Source organism: Gouania willdenowi, chromosome 21, assembly GCF_900634775.1.
Source record: "Gouania willdenowi chromosome 21, fGouWil2.1, whole genome shotgun sequence".
Classification (NCBI taxonomy): domain Eukaryota; kingdom Metazoa; phylum Chordata; class Actinopteri; order Blenniiformes; family Gobiesocidae; genus Gouania; species Gouania willdenowi.
The window spans coordinates 8,257,553-8,285,042 of record NC_041064.1 but is presented as its reverse complement, the minus strand read 5'-3'; the positions used below and the strand labels follow the sequence as shown (position 1 = coordinate 8,285,042).

At 37.2% G+C, this 27,490-nt stretch overlaps 1 protein-coding gene across 4 annotated transcripts in view; it reads left to right on the top strand.

Annotated features, from left to right (window-relative positions):
• Positions 1 to 27,490, top strand: part of erbb4b (erb-b2 receptor tyrosine kinase 4b) — a 390,990-nt gene that overhangs the window by 145,231 nt on the left and 218,269 nt on the right. The window lies entirely within an intron of this gene.

Here is a 27,490-nt window from a genome sequence, read left to right as displayed (position 1 = left end):
AGTCTGCCCCAGGGCAGCTGTGGCTACAACAGTAGTTTGCCACCACTAAGTGCGGAGTGAAAGAATAATGCCTTAATTCTGTAAAGCGTCTTTGAGTGTCTATGATAAAGCGCTATATGAAATTGATGCATTATTATTATTCTCAACAATCTCCATTTCACAGATAAGACCAGGCCATGATTGCAGTAACGTGTCCCTGCATTGTATTTCATGTAAAACAGTTCACTTTACTTTGCCCATTCTTCCAAAGTTGCTCCTATGATTCCATTCATGGCCAATGTGCCTTGACGGATTCCAATTAAGTGAGAAAGTGTAACATATGAATATTAGAAAGTACTCCGACACAAACATAGTCTCCTTTTGTTGCATTATGCAGCTTGTAGTCAGATGTCTCTGCTGGTCTCCCATTTCCATAAAGCATATTTTGGCACTACCTCCCACTTCTTTTATTCTATCTGTTGCTCTCTCGCTTCCCTAAAGTTATTATAGCTTGTTGTCAGTACACAACATCTTCAGCGGATATGCTTTTCAGGGGGTACAAGATTTATGAATTGTAACAAGAAAGGTAGAGCTGATAATGTATCAAACTAATTGCCAAATGTTGACACATCAGCTAATATTTGCACTTGATTATGTGAGAGCTTGTTGTTGTTGTTTTTTTTTTTTCTGTTTCAATGTGTGTATATTTTCAGCTCATCCTTTCACTACACTTTCAACACTGCCAGCACTGTGTTAGTGGCTGGGCCTCATTCGAACTGTTGTATTCTGATGGCACGTGTGTGCTGAATGAGATCATTTCCTTATGCTGCCAGCACCTGTGTGAGTGTGTGAGTGGGTGTGTGTGTGTGTGTGTGTGTGTGTACTGTCATAGCCAAGGAAGGTCGAGCCAGAATCACAGTGTTGGACTTCAGATCCTGTTTGACCTCATCTCAACTTGGCACCGCAGTTTGGACACTGATAACAGAGATTGTAAAAGAGGTTCGGGGCCTCTACAGGGTGCGCGGAATAGAGCCGGCGACACTATGGGAGTGTGACTCCGGTTAGAGAGTCACGAAGGCAGTTCTGGATTTATAAAGGCTTTAATTGGAAGAACGTGGTTATCTTCCATGGAACAGGAGAGAAACACACACATGCAGCACTGCAGCTGGTCAACATGCAACACACTCTGCTCATGCATGCAGCAGGAAGAACTCTGCCAAAATATGTTCCCCTTAAAGGGCTAGTAACAACATGACTGAAAGTGAAACTAAACACTTATATAACAGGGCTTTCCTACACAGCCGCCCCCAAAAGTCTACTTTAGACCTTTTGAACATAAACAGGAAAGCATGTTAAGGTTCCTCCGCATCTGGGAGATTTGGGAGCAGCACCAGTCTGGACACAGGGCGCACGTATGTTTTATCTTTCACCTGCACAGCCACAGTACGGATACGATTGTCAGCTCCAGGATACGTCTGTGTGACCTTCCCAACTGGCCAGAGTGCTCGAGGAAGCCGCGGGTCAACAATGAGGACCACCTTACCGGCTGAAAGCCCCTCGCCATCTTTCCTCCACTTCTGTCTCTCTTGTAGACCTGGCAAGTAGTGGTGGATGAAGGTGGACCAAAAGTGATCTGCCAGCACCTGACTATGTTTCCAGCGACGTGTTCCAAGGAGGTCAGTAGAGCTATAAATGGCTTGTGGTAGAGGAATGATTCTGACTGGGCCTTGATGAGAAGAGCTGTCTCAGCGGCGAGGTAGTCAGATGCTTTACAATGCAGATTTGTGGTTTGCGGGTCGGCCGCCCCGTGAAGGGACCTGGCTGTGGCTTCTATGAGCTCTTTCCATGGGAGCTGGTTACCAGGGAGGATGATCACATTGGCAACCACAGCGGACTTCTTTATCTTATTGTCATCGGACTCAGGATCAGCAGAAGGTATGGTGGGCCAATGGTCCTCCAGTAAGTGAAGAAATCCTGGACCTTGATGCCATCGATGCAGATTTGCCAGCTCAGGTAGGGTCAAACCTCGAGTGATATCATCTGCCGGGTTGGCTGTAGAGCTCACATATCTCCAGCTATCAGGCTCAGTCAAGTTCTGGATCTCGTTGCAGTAAACTTCTGCCCTCCTCTCTGGGTCCTTGGCAAGCCTGCCCTCTATGCAATGAAGACAGGGTAGCACGGCGTCCTTTGTCCCTTGAATCAGTGTAACATTAACTTGCCTCAGCAAGGGGGTATCTTGTTGCTGTACACCATCAACCTTGACTCTGGTGGTGGATGTTTGGAGCATGGCCATCGCTTTCTGATCCTGCTTGGAGCGGGTGACTGCTTTCTCGCTACTATAAGGGAATGCGTCAACTTGCCAGAGGTGCCCAACATTCATGAAGAGCTTGGTAGCAGGAGAAACAGTGGAGATGCGGAAACATTGTGAGGTTGATGTAGGCTGGACTAGGCTGTTAGGACCCTGGAGTGACCAACCTAGTTGGGTACAGACGCCAATAGGACCACCTGGTGGACCTGCACGGACTGGCTGAATGGGGACTAGGAGGTGTGGCATATCTGAACCTATCAGGAGCAGTGGGTGAATGCGGTCAATCGGCTGTAGGGGCAAACCGCTGAGGTGCTTGTACCTTTGCTGTAGTGCAGCTACTGGGTAAGAGTGTTCGGCAAGGTTCAGACCTTCGGCAGTGAAGGCCTGGTGGATCCGGTACTTCTTGGAGGGCATGCACGTTGGAGAAAGGTCAAAGGAGACAGAACTGCCCTGGAGCTTTCCAAAATTCTGATGGATTGTCTGTAAGTAAAGTGTCTCTGGTTGTCCACAAAGGTTTAGTTGCCGCACTGCTTGAGGGAGAATGATACTTCTTTCGGAGCCGTCGTCTAGGACAGCATAGGTCTCTAAAGCTCGGTCACCATTCCTTAGGATCACTTTGACAACCTTTAACATCACATGTTGTGATCGGTTGGGTCGATCGAGATAGATCCTTGCAGTTGGTGTGGTTATCATATTGACGTTGGTTTGGATCTGCTGGATATAGTCATGCAGAATGGTGAGGTGCAGTTCTTTGCATGTTTTGCAGGGGCGCTTCAAGTTACAGTCTTGTGCAGCATGATTACGACCACACTTGAAGCACCGGTTTCCATCTCTGATCCATTTCATGATTTCACTGGTGGACAGCTTCTTGAAGTTCTCACAGCTACTTAAGAAGTGGTCTTTGTTCTCACAGTGAGGACAATATGGCTTGGACTTGAAGGTGGCTTTCGAATGAGCAATTTCTGATACACTAGGGGGCTCTCCAGCATTAAAAAAGATAGTTGTGGTCTTCTCCTTATGGTGGGGGATAATGTCCTTCTTGACTGGTTTAGGTGTCTCGTGCTGGTAGAGTGCTGCAGCTCGACTGGAGAGACGCTTAGCTTGTGACTTCATCTGAAGCCAGGCTGCCAGGTCTGGCAATGTGTAGGTCATATCGAACCCTGTTCGAAGGATTCCACGGTTCAGACAATATTCGATAAAACTGTCTCTGAAGGATGGGGGCATTTTGCTCAAAAGGCGATCCACGTGAGATCCACACCTCAACTCAAAACCATTTGGTCCTTCAAGTGTCCCAAGCATGCCCACAAGACACTGGATGGAGAGGGCAAATGAGTCAAAAGCCTCAGAGTCACTGAACTTGATAGCAGGCGAGTTGAGTATAGCACCTAGCTCTGACTGGACGAGCTGCCTTGGTTGGCCGTACTTATCTTGCAATGCCTGTAGTGCAGCAGTGTAGGGTTGTGTGTCGTACATATATGCCTTAGCTAGGTGTAAAGCACTGGGTAGCTTCAAGTGGCCAAGAAGCACTTGGTACTTATATTGTTCATTCAGGTGTCCATGACTGCCCATCAGATTATCCAGGGCCATCTTGAGAAGGGCAAAGTCACTCTCGCGGTCCCGTTCGAATACTGGCAGTATTGGCTGGGGAATACCATAAGGAGAGGTGATCAGTGTCTCAAAACCTGGATGCCCCAGTGTGCATGAAGGCGGAACTGGGACCTTAAAATGTGCGGCAGGGTTCGTGTGCTGGTATAAGGGAACAGCACTAGGCGTCAAACACGGTTCTACCGGGGGTCCTGCAGCAGAATGTCGAGTGCCTTGAATACCAGCAGTAATTACCGAGGCTTGGTGTGACGTTACAGGGGCCTCGATGTGAGCAGGCAGGGTGAGAGTTGGGTGCAATGATGCAGAGGGTGCAGCTGAAAGGGCCACCTGTGGTAGCGGGTGCATTGTAGGAGGAATGACAGTGCTTTGAACCCAAGAGTGTTGGATCACCGGTTGAGCTGATGAAGGCTGCTGGTTCTGTGATGTAGGAGGAGACTCGAAGAGAGGCAGCTGGAGTGAGTGTCCTACATGTGAAGACTTGGGCATGGTAGCTTTGTGCTCAGGTCTTTCGGTTCTACAGGGCTGTGAGCTTGATGGTAAAGAGAAACAGCTCTTTGGTGATGCAGCACCGCTATATGTCCCTTCTCTCTCTGGCTCTTGAAGCAGTGAGGTTACCAGCTTGGCTACCTGAAGCTCTTTCTCCTTCTTCTTGAGTTGTCTTTGCCTGTCGAGACGTTTGGCGATAGCTTCACGTGCCTCTTGTGCCTCCTGCTGTAGGCGTTGTGCTTCCCTGGCTTTAGTGTTTAGGCGTTGACACTCCAGGTCAGCATTACTGTCCTCGATGATCTGGCACTGTAACTCCTCGAGCTCCAGGCGGTGGATACCCTCCTGCAGTATGGCTTCCTGGACTGGTGACAGAGCATGTGGGGGGTGTACACCTGCAGATGACTGGTAGGAGGCCGGATGGGAACGTAGACCCGCCTCAGAGATGGACCTTGTAGCCGAGCGCCGTGACATAACACTGATTTGAGATGGGGCCCGTGACTCACTATGTTGGTGTCCTAACGAGTGTGACTTGTGTGCGTGCTTGCTCCTCACAGATGTGGCCCTCGAATCGCTAGCCCGCAGGAAGGGAGGGGTTAGATCCTTTGGAGGTTCATCTGAGTGTTGAGGTTCATAGCCCACCATGAAGTCGCTTAGATGGCGGGGTAGATGTCGCTCTCTCTGGGAACGAACATGTCTCACTGTGGCGTTCTGGTATGCTGGCGTGACATCATGCTCTGTTGGTTCCATAGCGTCGTGGAGGGGCTCTATCCGGCTCGAAGGACCAATGTAAAAGAGGTTCGGGGCCTCTACAGGGTGCGCGGAATAGAGCCGGCGACACTATGGGAGTGTGACTCCGGTTAGAGAGTCACGAAGGCAGTTCTGGATTTATAAAGGCTTTAATTGGAAGAACGTGGTTATCTTCCATGGAACAGGAGAGAAACACACACATGCAGCACTGCAGCTGGTCAACATGCAACACACTCTGCTCATGCATGCAGCAGGAAGAACTCTGCCAAAATATGTTCCCCTTAAAGGGCTAGTAACAACATGACTGAAAGTGAAACTAAACACTTATATAACAGGGCTTTCCTACAGAGATCTACAATCCAAGTCTCTTTCTGCTAACTGGTAGAGCATTTGTCCCTTTAATTAAGTCTTTTTGAGTCATTTTTACAAATAATTTTTTTAACTTTTAAGTTATTATGTTAATGAATAAAGAATAGCACTTGGAATGTATAAGTTCATCCATCCATCCATTTTCAGACCCACTTATTCCTGTTTGACAGGGTCGCAGTGATATTGTATTTTTTTTTTCTTTAAGTAAAATGCAATGCACGAAAATCTCCTTCCAACTACTTCCAGTTGGTTAAGATCATATAAAGCCTTCTTTTACAACATATCATACATCTGGTGCATTTTATGATGATGATTCAATGTAATAATTTTTTATACACTTGAACTGAACATTATTATATCCACCTATTGCCATATTGATTTACAACCTGTCTACTCCATTTATAGTGTTAGTTTCTGAAGTCGTATCAGGTTTTTATGCTCTTTCCTACACATCAGATCCCAAATTAAAGACAGTGGGTTGACATGATATACATGTGTCTGACATGCCTGAAGGAAAATGATGATAATGATATTATTTAATATTCTAAGAATTATAGGAATTGTGCTTCTAGTTTGAATTCATATATTGAAATATTACTTATTTTTACTCAAATATATAAAAAACAGTATATGTAGAATATCTCAGATTGAGTAAATGTGTAGTGCAACTGTAAAACATGTTTTATCTTGTTCTATCAGATTTCATTTTCGCTTGTTTTTGCTGCATTTAAAGATCAACATTAATACCCGCGTTGGGAACTATCACATTTTTATGTTTACGTTTATGAAAATAAATGTTCAATAATTAAGTAAAGTCATTACTTTGGATTTTTGTCAACAAAAAGCAGCAGTTGTGTATCCTATACTCTATTCTGGAAATTAATGTAATTTTCTGAACTTGTGCAGAAAAGATGCTTTTACATGTTTTTTTTTTTTTTTTAAAAAAAACACATAAAATGTGTATAAAAGTTTGTAACCTTAAATAACTTAATCTTCTTTTTGAAAGATGGCTTGAACTTTAATCCAATTTTAGTTCAAGATAATGTGATTGGTTTTTTCCGAGAGCAATTTAAAGCTTATTAAAAAAAGGTGTGTGAAAAGCTGTTGAGTTCTTTGACATGTATTCTCTTCTTTTTACTTTAGCAAAACAAGGAAATTAAAACTCTCTTCGGTTGTCAATATTTGTACTGAAAAAGACATTTTTCAATTAACATGAAACATAATGAAACATAAATTAATAAATGTCATTCACTGACTGGCAAAATTTTGACCAGTGATGGCAGTTATGCCTCATAATTCTGGATGCCAGTTGTCATTTAACATGATATATAGAAGAATATTTTGGACATTATGCTAAAATGTCACATAACATTGTAAGCAAACTAAATCAGCTAAAGTTAATCCCTCTGTACTTTATTATTGCATGCTTTTTGTACAATATTAAAAGCTGTGTTTGAAATGGCATACTATAGTTATATACACTACAAACTCAACAAGTATATATTGTCTTAAAAGAGTAACTAAACCCCTGCTTTCTGCTGGGAAATTTAAAGAAATGCCTCGATTATAGGTGTTACTCATGACGCAGTAAAACACGCCCACTCAGGCAGCCGGTCAGTGCTGGCAGTGACGGATCGCTGCCTGTTCAACTACTACACACAATACACAGCCCACAAACATAAGGACACAGCACACACAGCCCCACAGACGCCATATTACTCACTAACAGTCCCTGCTCTACTCCCACCATGAGCTTCAGAACACAGTGCACACACACACACACACACACACACACACACACACACACACACACACAGCAGCGAGGAGTACATGCTCGTTTGCGCGCGCACAGACATACATGGATGCACACACTGTCTGTACATACACACACAGCTTGATGAACCCTTTGATTAGACCAGAATCTGCTCTTTATAGAAGCACAGAGTCAAAAACAACGGCTACAGCGGCTGTTTCACATGTAATACAGTGGACTTCCTCAATAAAACTGTCAATCAATGCTCACTGAGGGCTGTGATTGGAGGAAACCCTCCTTTCAGCATTCGTACAAGGGGCGGGGTCAACAGTGAAAGTTGGTGATGCGCGATAATCCAAATAATTAGTTTCAGCCAATAGCAAAATTCAGTTGTAATAGCCGACGTTCAACCCTTGGATGCCAGTAACTTTGACATTTTAGAGCTAAATATGCAAAATGAAAATACTTTTACTGAAATGTTAAAATTTGGACTAAGATCAATCAACTTAGTACCTACATACATATGTATTAATCAAAAACAAAGTGGGTTTGGGGTATAGTTCCTCTTTAAGGATCATTAGGATGATGAGCCTTCCCACTGAAGTGTACTTCCAAGATTCCCAAGATGCATTTGGAGCCTACGACGACACAAACCTGAAGCACACTGAGGCTAAATATCTCTGTGTGCCATCTGTGCATACTGTGCAAAAAATGTCCCAATCGCATACTCAATCTTTTCATACTATCTAATGTGAACGCACTACTTACTAATTTTGACGTCAAACTTCGTATGAATAGTATGCCATTTCGAACACAGCCATAGTGTTAGAGTTTGGGTCTTCATCTTATTTTTGTTAAATAGCGATTTGCTTCCAGCATTTAGTTGCAGTACCGTCACCACTGGTTGAAAATAGAAATTTTGTATTTTCATTGCATATCTTAAAACGACACATAATGGCTGTGACCTCTTGATCAGATTCAATATCAGATTCATATCCAAAGGAAAAAAAATCCATAAATGCAACTTTGATTCAGGTACACACAGAAATCTATTGCAGTAATCTTACCTCATATTTTTATCTCTTTAAAATCCAATAATCTTGTCCTTTACTATGATGTATTTAATTGAAGGTATAGGATCAATGCTGGCAACCCAGTCACTCACAGGAAAGTATTACAGCATCTTAAGCTTGAACCTTAGTTTGAAACCCACTACACATCACTTCTTACATGGATTTGATTGCTGGTCTAACTGGACAGCTGTACGATAAAAGGAGTCTTGTTCAGTCCTAACAAAAAAAGAAGAAGAGGAAGGCGTTTATCATCTTCAAACACATTCCTTACAGTTATGGAGAAGAGGAGAGCACAGGGCAGAGAATCTACATCTTGGCAACACATCCTCCCCTTCTGGCTAAATGGATAGTGGATTGAAGTATGAGCATGTGTGTGGAAGTCGTGTGTGTATAAATAGTGTAAGCACTGTCCACACACACACACAATAATAAAATGCCTCATAGTTTTTGCAGTGATGAAATTGCCATTTGTTTGTACAAAAATCTGTGTACCTTTATTTCGTTTTAAAACCAAATCAAAATAACAAATAAACAGTGTGGTTATTTTGTTTTACTGGCTTAAAACCAACACAGAAATACAGAAAAATCAAAAACCAGACAAGCAACCTTTTTCTCTTTTAAAATCAAATCTTGTGTTTGTGTGATATTTACGGGAAAACTAGGGATGAGAGCTGTTTTAAGCTCACCACACGGAGGGGACCCACAGACGGGGGTGGACTTTTACTCTGCTGCGTTTGATAAAAACTATCTTGTAGCATGTTGCCCACCTCGCACCCAGGGTAAAGAGGCGTAATTTGTAATTGTTGCACGTTATAAAACCGCTAGCCACTAACGGCATCCGTCAACACAGACGGAAGTTGATCACAAGAAACTATGAGCACCAGTAGAGTCATTACACCACCTCTGGTTCCTTTAGTCACTTATGTGCATGTTTTACGTAAAACAAATATATATATTTTTTTAATCTATTTATGTATCAATAACGTTTAAGTTCATCAGTAATGTGAGTTATGCGTTGCTCCTTTTTTTGTCAGGGAGTAAAAGTCCGTCCCCCTCTTTGGGTCTACTCTGTGTAGTGAGCTTAGAACATGATGCTCTCGTCCATAATTTCCCCGTTAATATCCAAATATCACACAAACAGAAGATTTAAGTTTAAAACAGAAAAACACTGCTTGTCTGGTTTTTGATTTTTCTGTATTTCAGTTAGTAAAACAAAATGACCACACTGTTTTTTTTTTTGTTTTTTTTTTATTTGGTTTTGAAACAGAATAACCAAAAAAAGAAGGGTACACAGATTGTGTTATTTGTTATTTTGATTTGGTTTTAAAATGGAAAGACTAAAAAAACAAAGGGTACGTACAGATTTACAAACATGTATCTTTTTTAACTCCTTTATCTACACTCGCCCCGTTGACTTGCCGAGCTATAACGGTGTATACTCCACCTCAATACTCCTCCTAGCAAGTATTGAATAAAGACAATTTAATGCTAGAAACTACAGGGACCCCTTATGTCACCTGGAGGCGAGCTAAATTGACTGCAAAAATGTTTTGTTTTGGTGCCAAAAACTTGGGCGGAAGGAGTGGAATTGAAAGACAGAATGTGACACTAGCTCAGATTATAGCGCGTCTCATTCTCCATTTACCAAAGGCAGTTCATTATGTGTCAGTGGCATCACGCTGCTAGCATTTCTTCACTCTGACAGATTTACATCTTCTTGATGACATTTAGCAGACACATTGCAGGTTTTTTGAATGGACTCTGTCAACATTTGTCTTAGTTACACTGTTTTTTTTTCTCTTTTTTTCCTATTAGCTTTTTTTTATTGTTTGTTGCTTTATGTCGCTTTCTGTCTTTGAGTCACCGTTGTTTTGTTTTTTTCATTCCTTGGTTTCTCTTCTTTCTCTCCGTTTCTACCTCTAAACGGAGAGTTCATCACCTGAATGTGAAAACTGTTTTTCGAACTCACTGGTGGTGTTATTTTGACCAGGAGAACTTCAACAGTAATATGTGGTGTGGTCTCTAATGTCACTTTCAGCCAAAGGTGGACCTCAGCAGCCCATTAATCTTTGCTACACAGTATACACACACACACATGGCCAATACACACTCTATCATGAGCATCTGTGTATCCCCAATTGCCTTCACTGAGGCAGGAAAAAAAAAATACCAACATGAATGAACAGTGTTTTTCCGCTTTCCCTGCATGTCCTGCTAGAGCCAGTTGACCTTAGTACTGGGAAAACAAGTTTAGTAATGGGATCACTGGCTACTGTCAGACCGCTTCACCTGCAATTCTGATACCCATGATGTTTACTGTGAAGGGATAAGAGAACGACTGGGAAGAGTGGCAGTGCTGCAGTGATGGAGTGGATTTGTTTAAAGCTACTGCTAATGCTAGCGGTTAGCATTTTAGCATTTTTATATCGGCAACCTTTGAGCAATGGTATAATGGTTTAGAGGGCGTTAGATGGCAGAATATTTTTAGTCTTTCTTTTAGAAATGGTTCTGTCTTGAATCTAGATATGGACACATCTTTGCAAAGAAAGGCAGGGTAATGCCAAATACCGGTAGCTAAAAAAAAAAATCAAATAAAATTCTCAAAAATGTAGGGGAAAAAACAAAGGTAAATTAATGATTTGTTGAATGCTGAAAAAGTGTCAATTATCACTGTTTACTGTCAGATATTGTCACCACTTTACATTATAAGCTGCATTTATGCAGCTTCCTTTATTTATTTTATTGATTGTTTTTATTGTATTGAAACAGTACTGTCCATATGTTTGTTATCTTGGTTTTATGTTTTCTCATATGTTTGGACCGAAGTGTGAAATCTAGAATATTTACATATTTTTATGTTCATTAATCTGCTGCTTTGCACCCCAGCCCTTAGAACCAATCCTTATTCCAAAGTTACAGGCCAACTACTGTCTGCATACACAATCAAAAGACAAGGAAGGCTGGCCCGACTGACTGACTTTTTTGCGACAGTGCTGTGGCGTTTGTGGCCACTAGGGGGCGCTTGACGTGAAAAATACAGCTCTAGCGCCCCTAGTGGCCAAAAGTTACACAGCGTGCCTTTAAGTGAGCAATGATTGCTTTATATTGTTTTGTTATGTTTGAGATAAACAAATAAATAAATCTAATCAAATCAAATCAAACCCTAAATCAGATTTGAGGGGGTACACTGGTCTTGACCAGTGAGTGATTTTATCAAATTTTGGGATCTCTACATCCAATTTAGGATTGTAGTGATGTCTAAAAGTTGCCATGCCCATGTCATTATAAAATTAGATAAAAGTGCACCCTTGCAGCATAAGGCAATACGTTTTAATGTCATCCATGCGACAATGTCAAGAGAAAAAACATATTTTGAATAGAACTTGACAACTTAATTTGAATTTATTACTTGCCTAAAGCGTAACTTGTCATTAGTTGCATTGCACAATATTTTTGAAGTTCAAAATATTTGTAGGTTGAGGCACCTGGAGTCTCTAAAATAAAAACACTTTTGGTCTTTCTACTGTATCTGTATCTGTCTCAAGTTGATCACTCACTGCCTGAACAGAACACTGAGCCATCCAGCACTCATATTCATGTTGGCTTTAGACGCTGCTTAAAAATACATCAGTCAGTGTAATGAAGGGTAGGATGCCCTCTGAGGCTTTAGAAAAGACTATCCAAAAGGGATTGCCCTTTTAACTCAAAGCTGTTACACAAGTACTTTAAAGAGCCGAGTCAGGTACTCTGATTTATAAATAACTATACATTCCAGTACAATACAATCGAGAACCTCTGCACACACCTCGAAACAGCGTGCGCCCTGCCTAATGTCAACTTTTTTTCTTGTATAAAGCTTTGTTTTGCAAAGACGTCTTAGATGGTAGACGTCCATGTGGTGGTGGGTTGATATTCAATCATGTTGCGTGAGATCAAGCATCGCAGCAAGAGAAAGAAAACTGAAAGCAAAGATTGGAACAGGGAGGTTGCACACAAATCTAATTAGATGGTGAGTGGGGCAGTGATAAAACAGAAAAAGAAAGAGACCATGCTGGGGGGCTAGTTGACTCGTCCATCGCTGGGTTCCATCTTTTTGCTAACTGTTTCAGACTTGTAACCCTGTGTTTTTGAGAAAAAATAAATAAAACCAAGGACGACAGAGGCATAAGGAGTCTTACCAAGCAGTCCTTCCACCCTCGAAGACATGTTCCACATGGAGTGTTGCACATTGTGGCTGCAGAAGGTTACATTTGTTACTTAAAAGGACAAAAAAAAACAAGCTTTCAAGTGCCTTTCGAGATTAAACATTCTCAGACTTGGCAGTAATGCTTTGATTTGAGACCAAAACACAAGGACACAATCCCTTTGATCTGTGCTGCTATTTAATTAAACTGGACTTGGTGGGGCCGTCTGGCTGCTTGTCCAGGTCATTGTGACCACAAAGAAACGACAACAAAAATAGACACTCAACAACTCAAAGTTAACTCAAAACAATGTATTTATCTTCCACTCTAACCTGTGCTCATTTTGGCAGCAAATTTTATTTTAGTTTTAGTCAGTCTTTTGACTAAAATGCAACTTAGTTTTAGTCATAGTTTTTTTTAAATTAAAATGCTACTTAGTTTTAGTCATAGTTTTTTGACTAAAATGCTACTTAGTTTTAGTCTCGATCTTTAAAAGCTAAAGACCAAGTCAAAAACCTTGGTGTTCTGATTGACTCAGATCTTACATTCAGCAGTCAGATCAAATCTATCACAAAAACAGCCTTCTACCACCTAAAGAACATCTCCAGAGTGAAAGGTTTAATGGCTCAGAAAGACCAGGAGAAACTGGTCCATGCTTTTATCTCCAGCAGACTGGACTATTGTAATGGTCTTCTGACAGGAATCCCCCAAAAGAGCATCAAACAGCTACAGCTGGTTCAGAACGCTGCAGCTCGGGTCTTAACCAGAACAAAGAGGTCAGAGCACATTACTCCAGTTTTAAAGTCTTTACACTGGCTCCCAGTCAGCCTCAGAATAGACTTTAAAGTTCTGCTGCTGGTGTATAAATCTGTGAATGGGTTTGGTCCAGAATACATCAGTGACATGTTAGTCAGGTATGAACCCAGCAGGTCTCTCAGATCTATGGACACAGATCAGATAGTGGAGCCCAGAGCTCACAGTAAACATGGTGATGCTGCTTTTAGTTGTTATGCTGCAAAGAAGTGGAACAAACTGCCAGCGGAGCTGAAGTCAGTATCTAATGTGAACATTTTTAAATCAAAGTTAAAGGCACTTTTTTTCTCTACTGCATATGATTGAGAGAGAGATTTTTTGTCATGTTGTTGATGTAATGATGATTTTACTGATGATTTTAATTGATTTTACTGATGATTTTAAATGTTCTTATTGATTTAAATGTTCTTATTGATTTTAAACAATTGAATGTTTTATCATGTAAAGCACATTGAGTTGCCTTGAGTATGAAATGCGCTATATAAATAAATTTGCCTTGCCTTGCCTTGCCTAGTCATAGAATATTTTGACTAAAATATAACTTAGTTTTAGTCATAGTTTTCTGACTAAGATGCAAATTAGTTTGTCTTTTTTTTTTTACTAAAATACAGCTACATTTTAGTCATAGTCTTCTTTTGACTAAAATGCAGCTTAGTTTTAGTCAACCAAATGACATTAAGATTTTAGTCTACTATATTTGTTACAGATGTTGTCTACTAAAATATAAAGCCTATCAGTTTATGTATTTTATTTAAAGGTTCAACTACCATTCATCAACCTGATATTGGATGGTATTAATGTAGGTAAATACACAGACTTATTTGATGTGATGATTGCGTTAGATCACATGATCAACTAAGCTCTGATTAGATTTTGTCCGATGAGACAGTTGACGAAAATATCATTACCTGTATATTTTAGCATTTTTTTCACATTTAATTTTTAAAATCAGTCATAGTCTAGTTATTGTCCCTTAAAAAATACATGTGAACAAAAACTATAACAACATTTTTTCAAGTCAAATAATGTATTGCAGGTGGAACATTCACCAATGTTCTAGAAAAAGTGGGTTCTGTTCCCACTTTCACTCCCTTTCCTCTTTTTAACACCTATAGCTATAAACAACCTTTATTTCTTAGTAACTTTCATGCCCACAGGTGGCCTTAGCGTGTAATAAACCCTGGTTATTTCAAGACAGTTAGTGTAACTTACTTGCTGAACAAACTTAGCAGGCAGGAACGGTCAACATACCAACTCATGAAGTAGACGGGATTTATTTAATGAGAAGAGGTGAGAGCGGAAGTGACGTCATTCTTGCTGGAATGACGACGCAGAAGTCAGGGAAACATCAAAGGACACATCAAAGCGATAAGCAGACGCCTCTGACGAAGACAGGCAGTTGTCAGGAGATCAAAGTGTATTTCCTAAGAAACGTTTGCCTGAATAAATTAAACCTTAACATATTACTCAAAAATATTTTTTCTGGAATTAAAAAGCTAATATCTATCCTTCCTAGTCTTTGTGCTTGTGTTTGTGTATTAGCTTTGTTCCTGACGTGTCTGGTGTGTACCCCATTTTATATTAAAGTTAATTAGATTCTGCTCTAAAGTCACAGAACCCCACCAAACAGGATACGTGTGAAGAGAAGGTGGGTGAATGGATGAATGTTGGCTTTCTGCAGGTGAGCCACCTCAGCAGAGTATGTGGCAATCTGTAAATAAGGATACCAAAGGGGAAATATGTCTAATCGTCCTTGAAAAGAGTTTTTTAATATCTTCTGCCCCAATGCCCAGAGGTATTGCAGCAGAGTGGGAGGAAGAGGAGGAGGAGGAGGAGGTGTGGATGTGTGTGCTGTCGTTGCCGGGTGGTGGGGCATTACTCCCGCACCATTGACTTCATTATAGCCCTTCTCACATATCCGTCTCTCACCCTTTCTAAATGCCCTTGCCAGCCTCTAATCTAGTAATTCCTTGATCATCAATTCTGACAGCAATCGAGTAGAAAGGTCAGTACGTTATTTTTTTTTTTTTTGGAGGCTTGTACCTGAACTATATCCCGCCAAATCTGAAATGCAGAAGCTGGCGAAAGGGACAATGCTAAGAGAATGGAAACATGAAGTATTGCACAAATCCACCAAAAATTGTAATTCAAGAAGTAATATGAAGCCCAACGTAATACACATAATAATTTTCAAAACAGCAAAATGCACAGAATGTCAACAAAAATACACAAAGCAACAACAACAAATACACAAACAGACTCATAATACACACAAAACAACCACCTAAACTCAACGGCCCATACAAAATGACACCAAGAACCACGCAACGCTAACAATTACACAAAATGACAGAAAAAATGCCCAAAACGACAAAAATACTGAAAAAATCCAAAAAGGCACAGATTGACAATAAACAAAAATGCAAACATAATACACACATATAATGTCTCGTAAAATACACAAAATGTCAGCAGAACTTCCAGAAATGACAGATAAATGCACAGAATGTCAACAATAATACATGAAGCAACAACCACAAATATGCACAAAAGGACATCAGACACACAAAACAACCACCTAAACTCATAAAACAACACATATACAAAATGACACCAAAGAAACACATGCTAACAATTACACAAAAAAAATACCCAAAACAACAAAAATACTGAAAAAATCCAAAAAGACACAGATTGATAATGAATAAAAATGCAAACATAACACACAAGAAATAACAAGAACACATATATTGACTCGTGAAATACACAAAATGCCAGTAGAAATTCCCAAAATGACAGATAAATACACACAAAATGACAAACAAAAATGAAAAACTACATTAAAAAAAAAAAAAAAAAAACCTTTATTATTTCCCATGTTAATGTTCAGATTGGTTTTTATTCTCAATACCAGCTTAAATGTTGATAATTTGGCCCTCGGATCAGATAATCACATTTTTGTGGCCCCGTTGTGAGAACAGTTGCGGCGTTGCCCATCCATGATGTATTGCAATCCAGTTGGCTACATTAAATTTTCATTCTTCACACGCTCACAGGCATTTTTTTAAGAGCACACACAAAAATTGTATGCATCAGCACACACCAGAACAGGGTGAGAGAGGAACATAAGCACACAATGGACACAGTCTTGCACTTGCACCCATTTTCTCTGTCTATCCTTTTGTCTGTTTGCGTCTCTTTGATGAGATTGAGGTTGCCATGGCGTGACTGTACGCGGCGGGCGCACGAACAAGTGTTTCCCCCCGAGGAGATGGAATCTAAATGGGAACGCAACATGACAGCTTTGCCACATAATCAAACACCACACCCAGTTACACACCAGCACTTCTGTTTAGGAGGCTCTTCACCCCTCCGCTTCATGCATGTCAAATATACAGCAGTGTTTCCTTAACACTGCTATACAAAGTCAAACATGTATTTGACCAGGCAGCACTAGACATTTTGTATTTCTCATGACTTTTTTATTTAACATACTGTGTCGAAATATGGGGAAATAATTATAAAACTGTACTACATCCTATATGCATGTTACAAAAAAAAGCAACAAGATTTGTTCTGTCAGGACCGCTTTAGTGAAAGTAAATGATTTATTAAATACAATCCTATATTTGGAGGTATGGGGCTGTCCCAGGACTTTATTGCCATTTCCACATGCTTACGTTGAAAGCCAGAGGCAGAGAAAGCACTCCTCCCTGCCATACCATGAGCCTTCATGGAAAGGCTAAAGCAAGGAGAGCGGTCAGCAGAAACCCCTTGGAACAGAGCAGAGCAGATGTTAATAACAACAAAATGACCCCTATTTAGTTGGATACATACTGACCTGGAGGAGGTGGGGTGGAGGTGGGTTGCGAGATGCTTGCTGAGGACGTATGAAGTCAGTTGTCACGGTTTAAATAGTGCAGTGGTTCTCAAACTTTTTGGAATGCAAGTACCCCCTTATGTCCGACTACTACATTTCCCTCTGAAACCTCTTTCAAAAACAACTAAAGAGCATAATGATGGAATGAATGAGTGATAACACACATTTTAAAGTATTTCATTTTGTAAATAAGTGGAAAGAAACAGTATTTAGTGCCTCCTGATTATATTTATTTCTATAGTTTTTATCATTTATGGTCTGCATCTCCCTCCTGTTGTGGGACCAAGACTGACCCTTGTATTTTCAGTGTTCTAATTAAGATAATTTTTATCATTATTTTGTGTCTTTTCTGTCTCATTTTATGTGTTTTCTCATTTTGTACATTTTGTTGTTGTTTGTCTGTTCTTTTTATTATCCAATATATTTTTTTCTCTTATTTTGCATTATTGTTGTTGTGAGTTGCTAGTAATATTTAGTGTGATTTTCATTTTTCATTATAAAACCCCATATTTTAATGCTTTCATTTAATGCTCTCGAGCCATCGCGTACCCCATTTGAGAAAAAAGAAATAGGGTATATGTTATGCTTTGGCTAATAGGGAGCCAAGAAGGGAGTCATCTGAGCTATTGGTTGATTGAAGGCGTGTTTATGATCTGATTCGGATGAGGTTAAGCTGGCCTGAACTAACGCTATACTGAATTTCATAAAGCAGTGTATAGAAACCATACAAACACATTATTTATACAGTAAAGGCTACTTAAATTGTATGATATTGTTGATTTTCAGACCATCAAAGTTATGTTCAAAGCATGCAATAACTTGCCACCAGTTAATATTCAAAAATGTTTCACTTATCAACAAGAAGGTTATGATCTCAGAGGTCAGATGAACTTAAAAAGTAACAACAACAAAAACCAAGGTTTACAGACAAAACGTGCTTTCAAGGTACAACATGGAAGAATGTACGTGAGGAATATGATAATGTAATACAGTGTTTCTCAAATGGGGGTACCCACAGGGTGTCAGAGAGAGAGAGACGAACAATGTTTAATTTTAGTTAAAAATTATAATCTCACTGAATATTACCAGCAGCTCACAAAACAAATATGCTGAATAATAAAAAGAAACAAACAACAAAATACAAAAAATAACACCAAAAACACAGTACTAAGAGAGAAAAATACTTACTATAACCAGCAACACACAAAACTACAACAAATACACACTACATGAGAGAAAAATACACAAGATCACTACAAAATACACAAAAATAACAGATAAACATACAAAACGACATAAGAAACAACCAAACACCAAAAACACACACAGAGAGAGTAATTCAAATAATACCAACAACACACAAAAATGACAACAAAAACACACAAAATAAGATAAAAATATGTTATAATAATAAAAAGAACAGACAAACAACAACAAAATACACAAAATGATGTTTATGCAGGCAACATAATCAATAAACAATAAACAAAAAACCTTAGAAATAGCAGAACCAACACTATTATATTTATCAGCACTTCCAAGTAGATTAAATGTGAGATAAATGCCAATAAATCCTCTTCACATTATAGACAGAGACAGCTGCTTACTTTTAAGCAGGAATGCATTTAATTGTCTCGTAATTACAGGTTTGCCATTTAAAAAACTGTGTGTGTGTGTGTGTGTGTGTGTTATCTGGCTCAATTTTTTGTAATTTACTATATTTTTAGATAGAGGTAAGTTATTACTTGCTAATTACAGGTGGCTTTAATGGACAATTATAAAGTAAATTATTGGCCGCGTAGGCATCAACTCTGCCAGTCTGGCGCACATAGCATTTAAATAATTAAATAATTGCATTTTCTAAAACTGTTAAAAATGAGTCTTCACTTCATCGTTTTTTTTATGACAGATGCGATGTGTCATAAATCAGCTAACAGCTGTCTGGAATGCAAAGAGAAACGTTGTCACTTTAGGTAAACGTTGCAGCATTGTGAAAGTGTGGGTATGTAACGCGTGTGCGGGTATTCAGTGTGTGAGTCACTGATGAAGGCAAAAAAACAAAAACAAATGTAGCATCATGTGGGTGTGAGGAAGCAGCAAAAAAAATAATACAATTAGCTAGACACTGTGACAGACGCATTGTGTGTATTAAGATGTGTCTGTGATTTCAAAATATTAAAAATGGCTATGTTCATTTTCTTGTCAACATAATGGAAAAATGTACATGTAATGTACATTTGACAGTTCTGTGTATGGGGCGACAATTGTAAAGTTGCGCATGCTAAAGTAAATTGCAACATTTAGCAAAAAACCGTGTTTAAAAAACTTATTTACATTACTTTTGACCAGATTTACAGCACTATTTGTGATAATTACTTTTCTTGTAAAAATATAATATCAATGTTAAACCTACATATTGAATCTAAATATAAATGTTAAATCTAAATGTTACAATTAAATATAAATATTAAATCTAAAAGCTAAATGTTAAATCTAAATGAGCTTCTATGTTGGTACTTCAGGTGAATTTGCATATTAGCTAAATATCTAGTTTTACCCTTGACATTTAGATTTAACATTTAGCATTTAAATATATCATTTATATTTAAATGTAACATTACAATCTGCACTCCTTATTCTGTGTAAAAGGATATTATTGGGTTGTACCGACCAACTTGAAACACACCACAATTTATTGTATTGTATTGTATTTATTTTATATTACATATTGTGTCTGTGTATTCACACTGGTTTGTTTACCTGTTTGATATAATTTTGTTGTTTTGCTATTTTTATTATTTATATTTTGTGTATATGTTTGTTTTTTTTTATTATTATGACTGTGTGGGTGGGTGAGTGCGCGTGTGTGTGTGGGCGGGGGGGGGGGGGGGGTATAGTGTTTTGAGATGACTTTGTTGTAATTTGCGCTATATAAATAAAGTTGAATTGAATTGATGTTTTTGTGTTTGAAAAATAACATAAATGGGTTGTATGTACCTTGAGAGGAATATACGTAAGATTGTATGAGAAACCCAATAAAAATACTTGAATAATTAAAAAAAAAACCCAACAATTTCAGCAATTAAGCACCGTTTCCTATGTTTAAACTGGTTAGCACTAATTGCAAAGCAAGCAATGTGCACTAAAACTGTGTATTAAAACCAGGAAAATGATGCTATTCATTTGGTAAATGACAGTTTTAAAGGTCATCAGACTAAACCTGTATGTAACAGTGTTAATTTAATCAATTATTAACAATTGCGAGCTTTGAAAGAGTTTCGCCCAGTCAGTGGCCAATCATGCGGTTGAGTGGAAAAGGGTGGGACATGGTGGTGAAAGACCTAATCAAAGGTCAGTTTAAAATGTGCTTGTTGATCTCTTTCTAAAAGGAAAATTACCTGCTAATAAATGGAAATAAAATAACTTTAAATTAATTAAATATTAACATATATATGTATTTTATTTATTTATTTATTTATTTATTTTTATAATGTTTATTATACTGTGTTAAAGACACAAAGTGACAATATGCACCAGCTCGGATATTTTATACTGCTTTTTACTTGAACTAGATTTATATTTGTTAAAGTGAAAGTATAGAATACAGTATGTGTTTTAATTTGAAAAAAATATTATTATTGAAGCTCTTTGAGCTTTCTGACCCTTCCTGCACTCTATATCTATTTATGTGGTGTCACTACTGTTTTGTATATCATTGTATATTTGTATTATTCTGTATATATTCTACTTATATTGATGCTGTTTTTTCTTTTTTTAATTTTCTTTTGTTATTCTATTTATTTATTATTTTATACTATTATTCTTTTATTTATTCTTTAAGGGCCTAACGAGGAACTTGAGGAATTCATTTAATTATGTACATATTCAAGCATATAATGACAAATGCAATTCTTTGAATCCTTGAATTATGTATTTAAAAAAAAAAAAAAAAAACTGTGCAAAATGATAAAAATAAATAAATACATAAAAAAAAATTTATTTTATTTTTTTTTTTTATTTTACTAGATATTTCAGGCGACCGCACATGGGGTCATGACCCCCAAGGTTGAAAAGCCCTGGGTTACGGTTAAAAAAAAAAAAAAAAGGAAAATATATTGTATTTGCATATATTTATTTGCTTTTTTAGTTAGTAGAGTAAACATACTGCATGTTTAAGGTTAATTCTTTGTATTTCAGTTAAATGTTCCCTGCAATGACCATAACAAACAGGAAACATTTAATATTTCTAGTCATTTTGGACACAGTTAACGTTGGTTATTATGTGATAAACATAAGAGCTCAAACCAAAATGTCCTTTTGCTCATGCACTCACACATCACAAATAAACACACAATAGCTCGCTAAATTACTGGACAAAGATCCGTCACAAACATGCAAAAGTGATTGTGACAGCTTGACTGGACTGCTTTGTTAATTCACTGGAGCGGATTGATTTTATTTTCCTCCTCTGTCATTTATTCTTCCTCTTTTTTTTCTTTCTTATTCGTTAGATTTCATTAAATTTCACTCTGAGAACTGTTCCTACCGCCAAGTACTGTTTGAATAGACGTAGAAAGAAAGGCTGATTTACTGTCAATCAATGCATGTTCTCATCCTCTTCTTTGTCTGGTACTGAACTTTATTAGACTGGCCTTGCATATAAAGCATCAGCATTTATGCCCAAATGCAATTCTTCAGATTCAAAACAGGTTTAAATGCATAAATTTATATTGGATTACTTATCTGTAAATTATTCTGTTTTTTAAACTCAAAATATCATGTGGTGTGACTTTCTTGTTGTAAAACCTCTTTAAAATGACTAAATCCAGTCAATTTTATTTTCTGCCCTTTGCTAAAATTACTATTTCTATTTTGATTTCTATTATAGTTTTCATGCAAACTTTGTCTTTTGTCATTGACCCTAAAGCGTTTTTTTTTTGTCCAGAAAGACATTTTTTTCTTGTTATACTTGTTGTTAGTCGTTTCTCCAAAAACTGGTTTTAAGAGCCACTTACATCCTGCATGTTGATGTGCTACTCTGGTCCGACACACCCGATCCTAATGATTGGGTCCAGGGGTTAACGCAGGGACACACCTATAATGTGATCAACATGAACTCACTGTTGGAATATGTTTGTTCTCACTGTGAATCCCTCTCTTTTTCTCATTAGTATGAATGTGAACCTACAGAGCTCTTACAGTGATATGAATATTTTTTTTTTGTATTTATTTGATAATTTGGAACTTATCTTGGACAATTGGAACTTCATTTATTTTCCACAAAGGCACTGGTATAAAATAAAATAAAATAAATTATCAAAAAGGTTTGTCTAAATGTACAGTTGTTTATTTTTAAACTAATGTTTTTTATAATGTACCTTAGGGCTATGTGCAATGCACTTTGAATATATATGCATATTTTTTTATTATTATTTTTCTTAAAAGGCAACTCAGGGTTATTTGCAATGCACAGTGACACTTTAAATAACTTGTTTTATTTTTCAAAAGATAATGAAACTCAATAATGTCATTTTATTGTGTGCACTCCTTTAACTGACCAACTCTGAGTATGTGGAAGTGAACCGCTTTTCTTTGATAGTGTAGTTGTTCTGATCTCAGTGTTCCATTTAAATGAAAAGTTACTGTATTTTATGATCCCTATGTTCCTTGTCCTATATGCAATCCTTTTGTATATTGTTTTGTGTCTTGCCATGTTTTATTGTTAAGTGTGACATTTTATTACATTAGCCTGTCTAGGGACAACAGATGGAAATTAGCTTTTGGCTATAATCTGACATATTTACATTTTGTACTGTACCTACTTAAATAAATAAAATAACATCAATTATTTCAAATCAAAGTAAATGTAAAATAAATATGATTCCAAAACCATATTTTGAAAATAAAATAATATCAATTATTTCAAATAAAAATAAATGTAAAATTTTGTAGTACAGAAAAGTACACATACTGAAAACAAGAAGACAAAAAAAACACACAGTGACTCCAAAAACACACAAAATGACTAAAAACTGACAAAATAACTAAACTAGACGTTTTCATCCCCTGTATTAATGCCCTTATTGATCATTATTGTAATGCTGACCTGAATGTTGATCATGTGACCCTGATAAAATCACATTTTTGTGGCCCCCGCTGTGATAGTTGCCCATCACCTTACTCACATCATCAGTGTCTCTCAGTGTTTTCTTTATTTGTACACATATCATTGTGTAATATATATATGTTTTTTAAATATATGTATCTAGAGAAAGGTATTGGATGTTGTTTATTGGCGTTTGATGAGACGATATACTTTTGGTGGAAAACGCAGCTGGAGTACGAGAATGACTGCATTAAACTTTAAGTATCTAAACCAAGCACAGAATATAAAGTGATGATTTCTCCTCATCACGGTTTCATACTAGCAGGAAAAGTAAAGACCTCATGTAGTTGTGACAGGCTTTTACTGGAGGGCGTCGTAATGTGATGAGAGATGAGTCAGTAGCCACTGATAGAAGCGTTCCCATGAGGTTTGACTTCTTCCAAGTCTAAAATCCTGCTTTTGTCCTATTAATTCCAGCCTGAATTAATGGCACTGTTTGTTTTTCTGTTTCCAAAACTTTTGTTCCGTCTCGATCAGCAATCAGATTTTTTTTTTTTTTGTGTGCGTGTGGACAAGCACTCAAGCATGTATTAATGTACGTGCCACAGCTTCATCAAAGCAGAGTGATGACTCGTGTATTTCAAGAGGAACAATCAACAAAAATATAGCCTCTGATTTTTAGTTTGTAAATTTGACAAAATCCAGTCCTTTACACGTCATGGATCTCAAACTTGTTTGGCTCAAGTACCCCCTTCTCTTATTTCTGAATCTAAGCACCCGCTTTGGTTTCAAACTGCAACATTTTGCTCAGAAAACTATGAAAAAAAAACAACTCTAGAGCTTAATGATGAAATAAATGAGTGTTAAAACACATTTTTTTTTTTTTGTGGGTAAAGGGCAATGAAACCATATTTAGTGTCTCCTGAATAAATTTGTCTACAGTTTTTATAATTAGTGGTCATCTTCCAAGACTAACTCTTGTATTTTCAGTATTTCTTTATTATGATTATCATTTTAAACGAAACAAACATTGAAAACTGCATATTTTTTAATGCTTTCATTTGTTAATTTTCCTTTCTCTCGCTCAAGTACCTCCAGTAGTACCATCCCGTACCCCTAGGGTACATGTATGCCTGCGTTACGTTCCACATTTCATCATCTTTCTCTGTTTAAATGACTTTACTGGTTTTTAAACTTCCTGAAATCGTACCAAACATGCTAATTAGGGTTAATAATAAACTAATGTTATTCATTTTATGTGTTATATGCTTCAAATAATTTACCTAAACAGGGTGGTTACATATAATTTGTAGCAAGAGCAACGTTAGCTACACTGCTAGACCCTCCGCCAACCGTTTAATGGAAAAAAAAAATACTTCGGAAATGTGTGATATGGTTCCAAAACTTTATTTGGGAAACCTTATATTACTGCATACCAGAGGTTTAAAGAGTACTGATATATCCTACTCAAGTAGAAATACTATTACTTTATTGAAATTGTACTCAAGTACAAGTAAGTCATACATAAAATACTCAAGTACATGTAAAAAGTAGCTTGATTAAATAGTACTCAAAGTAAAAGTTAGTTATTTTCACCTACCATGTTTATTTTTGGTAATAAATCTTGCCACGGTTTCCTTGTATACAGTAAACATCTCATGTATAAACTTAAAAAGAAATAAACAAGATTGGAACTTAATTTATTTTCCTCAAAAGCATCTGAATAAAATAAAAAGTTTGTCAAAATATACAATTCTTTTTTATATAATATAACACCAATAAGTTCAATTTAAAAAAAAAATAAAAAAATCCCAGGCTCTAGATATAGCAGAATTTATTAACTAAATTATATATATATATATATATAACTGAATAAAGTGGCTGGGCCTTCTCAGAAATTGCACAACTAAGAACATATGGATTATGTTTAATGTGCCTTCATATGAAGAGACCATGAAACGGAAAAATAATCACACAAAATAATAATTTACTCAGTAATAGTAATTAATTATTTTACATGAATACTTGTCATCCAATATTTTCTTTCTAACATTATGAATGAAATTCTGCACAGCCATGTGATTAGATGTGCAGGTAAACTTATCAGCAGTTCAGCTAATAGACCAATAGCCAAACCTGTCTGTGCACCAGTAAAATAATTTATATATATATACATAACAGATTTCAGAACTTAAATTGTTATTTTTCATCCATTTTTTGCCTGCCTTACATGAGAAAATTAAGGAATTGACAAAAAAAAAAGTGTTATGACTGCTATTGGTGAGTCCAAAGCTGTTCAGGGCTTGAACTACTGTATTTGGGGGGAAAATATTTACTGTGTTTATTTTATTTTTATTTGAGGCTAACTAATTGAGCCATTAATCTGAGTGACTCACCAGTGAATACACATTGACGGCTTAACAGTTTTCTCACCTCAGTCGTTCTTATGGGAGCAGCCATTTTCCTGCATTTTCAAGCCACAATGAAAACATGCAGAAATGTAATTGCCTTTGATTCACCTCTACCTCTGCCATTATTGAATTAGCCAACATTGGCGGCTTGCTCAGATCAATAGCAATGTTATCATAGCGCCACAGGTGAACAGGATATAAAGAGAAAATCAGCTGTGACAACATCCCTCCCATTCTATTCACTGCCATTTACAGTGTATTGATAGTTGATGAAGAATAGAATTGATTTTCTCTCCCGCCTCGTTTCTCCAAAAAGGTAACTTAACATGAGCATTGAGTAAAAGGGGAATGAAAAGGAAATAGACGTAAAAAGACGGATAGTGGAACAAAGAGAGGAAGAATTAGTGATCCAAAGAGGAGCAGCATCATCTGTAATTGGAGGCATCAAGAGGCTTTTAGGGAATCAAAGAGCTGAAAAACTGATTCTAGCTCGGATAGATCTATACTGGCAGCATTAAAAGCCCATTCTCTCCATACGTATCATTGAGAAAAACAAATACAAGACACCAAGAGCAGACATGGGTCTAATTTTATGCAGCCCCCAAAGTAAATGCACAAAATGACAGAAGAATACACAAAACAAAAGCAAGAATATATTTAAAAAAAGACAAAGAAATACAACATTGCAGGAAAATACAGTAAAAGGCAAAAAAAAACACAGAAAATACTCCAAAAACATACAAAACTATTACAAAAAGAACAAAATTACTCCAAATAACAGAAAACGACAACAAAAATACACAAAAATGACAACGAATGCTAGTTGACAATACACAATATGACTCAAAAAAGTGACATTTTACAGGAAAAAAACACAAAACAAAAGGAAAATACAGTAAAAGGCAAGAAAAACTCAAACTGTTTAAAAAACACACAGAACTATTACAAAATGAACAAAACGACAAAAGTAATACTCACAATTACTCCAAATAACACACAACGACAACAGAAATGCACAAAAATCACAACAAAAAAAAAAATGACAACTTAAATACCTAATAAGACTCCAAAAATGTAAATTTTACTGGAAGAATACATAAAACAAAAGCATATATTACCTTAAAAAATTCAAAGAATTAAAACATTGCAGGAAAATACGGTAAAATGCAAGAAAAACAGAAAATACTCCAAAAACACAACATGACTACAAAAAGGAGCAAAACGACAACGGTAATACACAAAAATTACCACAACAAAAAATGCTCAATGACAATATACAATATGACTCAAAAAAACATACGTTTTACAGGAAAAATACACAAACGAAAGCAAGAATATATTTTTTTAGTATCCAAAGAATTACAAAATTGCAGGAAAATTCAATAAAAAGCAAGGAAAACACAAAGTACTCAAAAAACACATAAAACTACTACAAAAATGGACAAGACAACAATAGTAATACACAAAATGACTCCAAATAACACAAAACAACAACAGAAATACATAAAATGACTCCGAAAAAAACATACATTTTACAGGAAAAATACACAAATGGACAACAGAAGTGCACACAATGTAATCCTAACAAAAAAGACAACAAACATACACTGAATGATGGAAAAACAGACAATTACTCTAAAAACTGAGTTTTTCTCTGTGTTAAAGCTCAGATTGGTCATTATTCTAACGCTGACATGAATGTTGATAATGTGGCCCTTTGATTGTGATAGAAGTTACCCACCTCTGATCTAGACTATCCTAGAACCATTAAATATC